Source organism: Bactrocera tryoni, chromosome 3 (assembly GCF_016617805.1).
Source record: "Bactrocera tryoni isolate S06 chromosome 3, CSIRO_BtryS06_freeze2, whole genome shotgun sequence".
In the NCBI taxonomy this organism is placed as follows: Eukaryota; Metazoa; Arthropoda; class Insecta; order Diptera; family Tephritidae; genus Bactrocera; species Bactrocera tryoni.
The window spans coordinates 1,182,909-1,191,931 of record NC_052501.1 but is presented as its reverse complement, the minus strand read 5'-3'; positions in this window follow the sequence as shown (position 1 = coordinate 1,191,931).

The window sequence follows — 9,023 nt, the reverse complement described above, 5'->3', positions numbered from 1 at the left end:
CGAGTGAAAAAGCAGCAAATAAAATGCGAAAAGGTGAAGTGCATAAACAATAGTACTTGTATAGAATTACAGTTACAGTGAAACACTTCGCAAGCCACATATGCGCTAGAAAGCTCGATACCGTTATGCTATACAGTTGGCGAATGTTCATTCCCAGCTTCATAGCACACACCACGCACACACATTTGGACGCTTCGAAACAGCTCAAAGTCTGCATTTGGATTGCGGCGCGCTTGGCCAACCTCCACCCGCTGCTCAACGCTGCCACACGCGCTCCTGCCGCAGCTGGCGTAGAAATATGAGCGTGCCTTGACCCCGTTCAGCAGGCATGCATAAATCAAATTCGACAGCACATCCTTGGCGCTCGCTGCAATGCAAAACATAAGCGCCCACATCTACCCTCGCACACACACACACGCAGTCAGTGGCAATCGCTATCCCCAATCGGGGGGTGCGACGTCCCGCTGGCCGCATACGTTCAGCAAAGTGCTTTTGTCTTTTCCACATTGTCAAAGGTTATCGAACTGTTTGTTGAATTGTTTTCTCGGGTTAGTGGCCGATATTTATAACCCAAAATGTTGCCGCACTCATGACCCAGATGACCGTCTAATGGCTCAGTCCCGGGCCCGGTGTAAATTTTCTTAACCTAACACAAACATAACCGCTGGTGTGTGTGGCACCGTTTTCTATTTACTGTTTGTTAGGTATGTTCCGTTGCCTTTTGCTTTCTCTTGCTTTCGTTAAGTCCAGCATTGATCAGGAACTTAGTGTGATTTAAAATTTATTTTTGTGAGTGAACCGCCGCACCGCGAAGATAAGGATTTGGAGTCAATCCTTTTGGAAGTCGGTTAAGATTGATTTTACAAGATTTGCTTGTAGCATGAGGATGTCCAGCATCCAGCTGCTGCTTTGGAGGCTGGGATCTTGTGAATGAAATACAAGGTTTGTCCGGAAAGTAATAGGACTGATTTTCTTCCGTAGGGACTGTACTTTGGAGCGTGCGCGCACCGACTGGATTCGGTAGAGGGCGTTCTTAGCTAACGAACGAGCGACTGGTCAGTTGTCTCCGAGTACCTAGAGGGTCAGGACAAACATTTTCGCGGGACGTATTTTTGTGAGTGGTGCAAGCCGAAAATGCAGCGTTCGTTAGAGCTACGCGATTAAATTCTGTCTGAAACTCAGTAAATCTACGACAAAGACGCTTGATATGATCAAGCAGGCTTACCCAGAAGATGCTTTAGCAAGAAGTTGTGTGTGTGCTTTTTTGGAGGGCCGGGAAGAGGTCGCTGATGAAGACCGTACTGGGAGACCTGTGATTTCGACAAACACCGACAATGTAACTCATGTGAGCAAAGTTTTGAACTCAGCCCGTCGACTAAGTGTTCGTTTAATTGCCCAGATGTTAAGTTTACCAAGCTATCCGTGATTCATGACATTGTGACGAAACACTTCAACATGCGCAAGGTGTGCGCAAAGATGATTCCAAAAGTGCTCACTAACGACCAGAAATTGTGGGGAGTGGATTTTTGAATAACGTAATCACAGGTGACGAGTAATGGATCTTCGAGTATGATCCCGAGACAAAGAGGGAATCTTCCGAGCGGCACATGCCACTAGTTAGACTATTTTCCATAGATCTACAAATTTGTCTATTCTTCTCATCGCCTTTTAATTGAAAAGCAGTAATTCTATGTTCCACACATGTGCACCTGCGGGCATTGAATGCAAATGAAGTTGTCAAAGAGAATATTCTGTTGATTTTTACTGCTGGGAAGAAACATCTGATTCCACATGCATATATCGTTAATGGTTTGCACGTGTGTGTGTGTGTGCATTCTATGTGTGCATTTACATATTTTCCTGCGGCCAGTTGATTTACGATTTTCCACATGTTGCATGTCAGCGCAGCGCAGCGTCGCGGAGAGTGAGTGGCAGTCGTGGCAGTCGTTTCAGGAATGCATTTCGCCCGCAAAGGGCGTGGGAAAGGCGACTGCGAAGTCGGCGCTTGATATGGTGGATGCACAAGCAACGATATTTTGGGTTACCCGAGCAGTTACTGAAATTTACAGCAATAATAAAAACTAGTGGATGCACGCGAACACACAAACATGCACAGTTACCCGTTTGAATTCGCCTCTTAAGTAAATAAGTTCATAAACTCTACACTGCGCTGGGTTTACAGTTATGTGACATTCATATATGTACATATGTATGTATGTAATTGTTTCAGCAACCGATTAAAAATTCAGCATTGCTTTCGTGGAACTTCTTTGTGGCACTTGGTTGTGTCGCTATCTCTTGCTAAATAATTGATTACAGCGCAAATATGGAAACGTTTTTGTTGGGAAACAAACTTGGAATTTGTTGTGGAGACGAGCTTCCATCGCCTTTCACCTTTGGTCTAATCCGCTTGCGTCAAAAAATTTCAGAATTTAAAACATGGGCTCTAAATATGGGGCAAATGGTAATGATTTGAGATCGTTCCTTAAAACCGCCTGACAGCAGTTACTAGAGTTGCCAGATGGGGACTAACAAATTTATTTATTTGTAGTAGTTAATTCATACTTTTTGATTGTATTTCTCCAGATCTTCCGCATACGACGGAAATCAATTATCAAATGCCTCGATAAGTCTTAAAAAAACATTCGGACCCGAAAAACGCAATACGGCATGAACATGATTACGCAGCGGGAGCATTCTTTCGCTATTCAAACAATCGTAAGAGTCGTCGTTTGCATCGTTTAGTCAAAAAGATAAATAAAGGTACAGTGAAGGAAAGGCTGCCAAAATATCCATCAAGATAAGAGAGTCTGGGTTCCTAAGGGAACACGTTTCTGAACATTCGGAAACCCTCACTCACTTTGACTCCATACCGGGTCACTGGGAACATGGAGTCGCCAAACCTAACTTTGGCGGCTTCTTCTCTATCCATATACCGGCAAGGGAGTTGTGAGAGAGGGGCTGTGAGCTTCTTTTCAGATGGGACAAAACTTGGAGGGAAGGTTGGTGAAGGAGTTTACTGTCAGGAGCTCTCTAATAACTCCAGCTTCGGACTCCCTGACTATTCCAGTGTATTCAAGGGCACTAAGGTAGCAGTGACTTAGTCGGGAGAGCAGCCTCTTTCATAGAAGTGACCATCCACTCAGATAGAAAAGCGGCGATACTAACCTTTATCTTAACAATGCGTTCGGGGCTGGTGAAAGAGTGCCTAACCTCGCTGTCAATAGCATCGAGTGTCTTTGTGATAAGACTGATATGGGTGTCAGAAACTATAAAGCTGTGAGCTGGCAAAAACGCAGTCTAGAATCGCTATCAGTAGAATGGTAGCGGATCGATGCTCCACCATCCTATTCTGTTCTACTACTAGATAGCTGGGCTTCGCGGAAGTTTGGGCAGCGCTAGGATACCATCACGTGCATTCGTTGTCTCAAAAGCCCTTGGCCCAAAATCGATCGCAAGAGATCTAGTGATCTCTTTGCTCTCAGTAAGGCTAGCCTCTTCCTAGTTTTGGAGCTTTTAACGGGCCATAGCCCTATTGGCGTCCACGCAATAAGGTTGGAAATCCTACCACATGCCATTTCCAGAAGCTGTATGAAAGAAGATTAGGTGAAAACAACTCAACATTTCCCTCTTGACAGTTCCGCGTTCGGGTACATTAAGAATGGGGTGCGAGCTGGCGGGAATGGATATTAAACGCCTCAGCTCTTAGGTAATTTAAAAGTTCGAACACAGGAGTTCTATTTTTCTATTTTTATTTTGGCCTCACAAAGAACTACATATAGTAGTACACGTGCGTTCTTTGATGAGCCTTCTGACCTAACCTAATCGAAGGGGTGGTTCTTCCAATATCTTTCTTCAGAAGTGAAGTTTACCAGTAAATTTCTAAAGATGTTGCTTTTCTGAAAAACTTGAAGTGAAGTTAACTGGCATTGTCTCAATAAGCGCGAAATATTCCTTCTTCTTATCACCAGCTGTTTTTGGTCGCTTATTTTTTAAAGAGCTTCTGTGACGTCAGTAAAGTGGTTGTGTTTGTGCTGTTACTTTGGAGGTATTTTATTATTCAAAGTTAGGAGCCTGTTTTTCGAAGTTCTTTCGAATAAAACTGAAAAGGAATGAATGAATTAAAATCGCGTGTCGGACCAATATCTCCTCCTCCTCCCTACTTAGTATAGTTGGCATACTGTTTGTCGTTACTGGGCGACCTGCCCGATGTGAAGTTTGCCAACTCCGGCCAACCGAATGTACTCACATGAACCTTTTGCTTTTGCCAAGTTCTGCTTGGCATGACTTAGCTGACTCGGCCGGTAGGCAGGAGCAACATGAAAGGCCTGTCACGCAAGATGGATGCCTTGTTAAATGCCACTATAAAGCGAAACATGCCATTTAAGCGAGCCGACTCCACCCCCGATTAAAAAGCGAATTAACTGCTTGGCTGGCTGGTCGGTTGGTCGGTTGGTGGCAAGCGGCTTGTAAATCGGAGGCGGAGGCGGAGGCGGCGTGACCTATTGAAGCATCAACATGTTTTTTGCCACGAGCCGTACTAGTTGCTTTTAATGCGATAAATGGTGTGAAAGGGGCGTACGTAGAGCTATTAATAAGGGATTTAGAGCAACATGTGTCGACTTCAACATTTATAATTGGCGTTTGTTTGGGCTCACGAAAATTTGCAGTAGGCTTGCATGTTAAAGCGGCTTGTCTTGCTACCATGGCGCTATTAATGAGGCCGTTGCGATGATTGCTTTTCTCACACTTTGGGGATATAACTTAATTATTGGGTTGATTACAAGGCACAATGTGTGGCTTTCCAATTTGGAGTAAATTTTACAAATTTATGTATTTGGCATAACGGTAATGTACTTAATAGGCCTGAAGAGGCTTGGTATTACATCTTTGATAATTCACATTTGTTAAATTGTTGGAGAGAGAACTTGAGCCACTATAATGTGAGCAGAAATGAGTATAAAAAGATCTCATAACGATTTTGATCGGTCAGTTTATGGTATATGACCAATATTGACGACTCCGATAAATGAACGTCTTGGTAAAAAAAGGCTTGAGGGACTAGGGACTAGTTCGCATATATACAGACGGAAAGACGGGAGGACATGGCTAAACCAACTTAGCTCGTAACCCTGATCAGTTATGTACAAGCATATACTTAATAGGGTCTCATTTGGATGTTACAAATTTCGTTGCAAACTTAATATACGCAGTTCAGGGTATCAATACCTTTCCTATCCAAGGTCCAGTTTAAATGTCTTCAGTAGGTGTGACAGCGTGCAGTTTAAGCTGAGTTCTCAAATCTCATAATCTTAATTCACTTCTTATGTTGGCTACGTGGGCTTGCAGCAATCAGCCTGCAACCGATAGTCAGCGCCAATCTGACATCTTGGCAAGTCAGACATTTACTTCGATCCATCCATTCATTTCAGGCAAACAATGGCCTTCCGTTCGCCATTGCCGTGTCGTTGAGCTGCCTTTCTGAATTGCGGCAGGCATATAGCAACTAATCCTTTTCAACATTTTACCGCTAATAATTGGCAGGCGTAATATAATGGGCTCAGCGGGCGGTTGCTTGGTTGACCAGCTAACCGCTCGAAGAATATCAAAGTGAGGCTTGTTTGCTTGCTATAGCGATTGTTGTGCCATGCCAACAGTTGGCGGGTGGGTGCTTTGGTTGTTTAGCTGGTTAGTGGCTTGAATTCAACATTAGCTGCTTTAAGTAGAGAATCAAAGCACGCGTCTCTAAGCTGACATTTCCATTTCAAATATTTGACGTTTGCATAGAAATTGAAACGGGGAGGGGATGATACGGTTGGGAGCGTATTATATTATATATCTAAGCCTCACATACATATATACTAGCTATATATAACATGACATGGCTTGGCAAAACATAGCACGGCATATCCTGGCATGACATAGTTGTTTTTGTTTTATGTTTTATATGCAAACATTTGCATGTTCTGGAAGCCAAGCATTCAAGCCCAAGCTGTTAATTTGCCGTGATAACACAGATGTCTCGCCTTGGTGGTAGTAGAGAATGGAGGTACTTAACTCGACTAGCCGGTAAGCCGCACAGCAGTCGATTTGCTCTGCCCTGGTGACCATTGTATTTGCATTCGCACTGAAATGTGGTCCAACTACAGACATCACATGGCATATGTATTTACTCGTGCATGTTTATCGCAGGCACGCGCGAAAGCCTAGGAGTGTGTGTGCTTGTATTTAATATGCAAACAGATGCATATGACAACAACACACATACTTATGCAAAGGAGCATACGGTGCTGGCAACGTTATTAGGTAAGGTTTTTAGACAGACGATGGTTAGATCACAGATGAATAATAAAGGATACAGTGCCACGGGAAAGTTAGTACAAGGTTTCACTACTTCCAGTATGCTTACTCGGAGAAACTTCCTACAAGAAAGAGCTCGCTATTTGGAGAAATGAGAAAATGTTCAACCTGAGTGAAACACAGCGAAATTAATCTCGAATGAAGATTAAGATTAGATCACAAAGCAGTGAGAGGCAAAAATTATTTACCGTTGAGTTGTAACGTTGCTTGCCACCAGTGTCGATTTCAATTTGTCATCTAACCTGATTTTATGGCGAGTTGGCCATTTGGTCAAGTTCGAACACAGGTCCATGGCGAATATGCATGAGGAGTGACACGAGTTCGTAATTAATGTGGATATTCATCAGTGTCTGCTGACCGCACGGATAATGCGCACATTTGCATGCGCATAAATATATTTAATTACAGACACTTACGTATTTCCATATGTGCAGATACACATAAGTGCATTCGAACGCGCATCTGAACATACCAGGCGTCTCCAGCGACTTTACGGACTTAAGCTTTCACTCGTTCACTCTTTCACATATTCGCTTTAATCGCATTCTGCTTTTATAAGATGCACTTAAGAGGCCACGCAGGACACCCTTTAAGTAGGTGGTACCGGCAGGTGGGTAATTAGTAGCTCATGAGGTTGATTCGCTCACCTCTTTTTACTCCATTGGGAGATTGAAAATTGAGTAAATTTCAAATAAGTGAAAAAAGAAATGTAAATATGAAATATTGACTGTCAAAAGGTGATAGGGCGAAGAGTTGTGATAAGTTTCTTTAAATTTGGTATTACTTCCTAAAGATTTCTCGCCAAGTAGCACGAATTTCGAAATTATCTTCACTATTTTTTGTGAATCCGCTTAATTGAGACTTGGAAATAAGTAGGAACTAACAGACTTTGTGACTCTTGTGTCTTGTGCTCCTATCACCAATGGAGAGTAGTAAACTATCCATAATAAATCACGAGGGGATACAGAGTTTCAAAATTATAAAATTGAACTTAAACTAGAAAAATTATATTTTTAAATATCGGAAAACTGTACCTTGGAAAAGCGTTAGGTTAGCTAGGGTCATTTTCACATACAGGGTTTGTCCGGAAAGTTATAGGACTGATTTTCATCCGCAGCGACTGTACTTTGGAGCCTGCGCGCACCGACTGGATTCGGTAGAGGGCGTTCCTAGCTAGCAAACGAGCGACTGGTCAGTTGTCTCAGAGCACCTGGAGGGTCCGGACAAACATTTTCGCGAGACGTGTTTCTGTGAGTGGTGCAAGCCGAAAATGCAGCGTTTGTTAGTGCAGAGGTACGCGATTAAATTCTTTGTAAAACTCGGTAAATCTGCGACAGAGACGTTTGATATGACCAAGCAGGCTTACCCTGATGTTGATTTAGCAAGAAGTGTTGTGTTTCGGTAGCACCAGGCTTTTTTGGAGGGCCGGGAAGAGGTCGCTGATGAAGGCCGTACTGGGAGAACTGCGACTTCGTCAAACACCGACAATGTGACTCGTGTGCGTAAAGTTTTGAACTCCGACCGTTGACTAAGCATTTGTTTAATTGCGCAGATGTTAAATTTATCAAAAAGGGTCAATCGGGTCCGACAAAACATCGCAGCTGATTGGAAGTAGCACCATAACGTTCGGGTTCAAACCGCCTTTCTTGTGAACAGCTACCTAACCTAGGCCGGCATCCCAACGTTCCCACACTTGCCATATAGCCGCCCTACAGCCCAGATGTGGCCCACGCGGACTTTCCTTGCTTGAAAAGGCCGATGAAAGGCATGCATTTTGAGGCGACAGAGGGGAGTTTTCTAAATCGGCTCAGTCCTATTACTTTTCGGGCAAACCCTGAGATAAATGTATAAATTTAGAAAAGGGTAATAATCATTTTGTATTTTTGGAGATATCAAACGAAGCTCTAAGTGCAATTCAAACGAAATACATACATACATACATATATGACATTAGTTACATAAATATCTTGTTTACCGCTTGAAAGAGTGAAACATTGTAGATACATACATACCAACAAAACTTAAAACTAAGTATTTTTCGGCATAGTCAATATCGCAACGAAAACAGAGAAAAGGGAAACAGTACTCATGTTATTTATTATGCATGGTTTCTCCACCGTTGAGAGTTTAGTGCAATTGAGCAATTTCGACTATTCGAATTCGAAGATTGCTTTCATTTGTTGAGCCTTAACTGAAGTAAAACAGTTGATATGTATATATATATTGGCAAATCTATCAACCATCTCACTGAATGCTTCATTGCCTCTCTCAGCATGTCTCTCTCTATGTCTCCAATCCACTCAACTACAAACTCTCCACTACAAGCGACGTCCTTTTTTATTTCTTTGGTAAACAAATAAAACTTCGAAATCGTATCCAATCTGTTGTAATAATACATATATATATATATATGTATATATATGTACATATGTATATGTGTGCCGAAGAAAAGATAGATGAAATCGATGGAAAACGAAGGTGTACGATGAAGCATAACAGGTGATAACAGCTGCTGTCGATGACGCTGGAGCGGTATTTATGTCAAAATGGATGGAAATGTCAAAGTTTATAAAAGCGCTACGCATGTTCGACATCACCTTATTACTATATAGTATGTTGGAATTATCCTGTGTCTGTTCTTTTCGTTGTTAGTGACGTTTTGT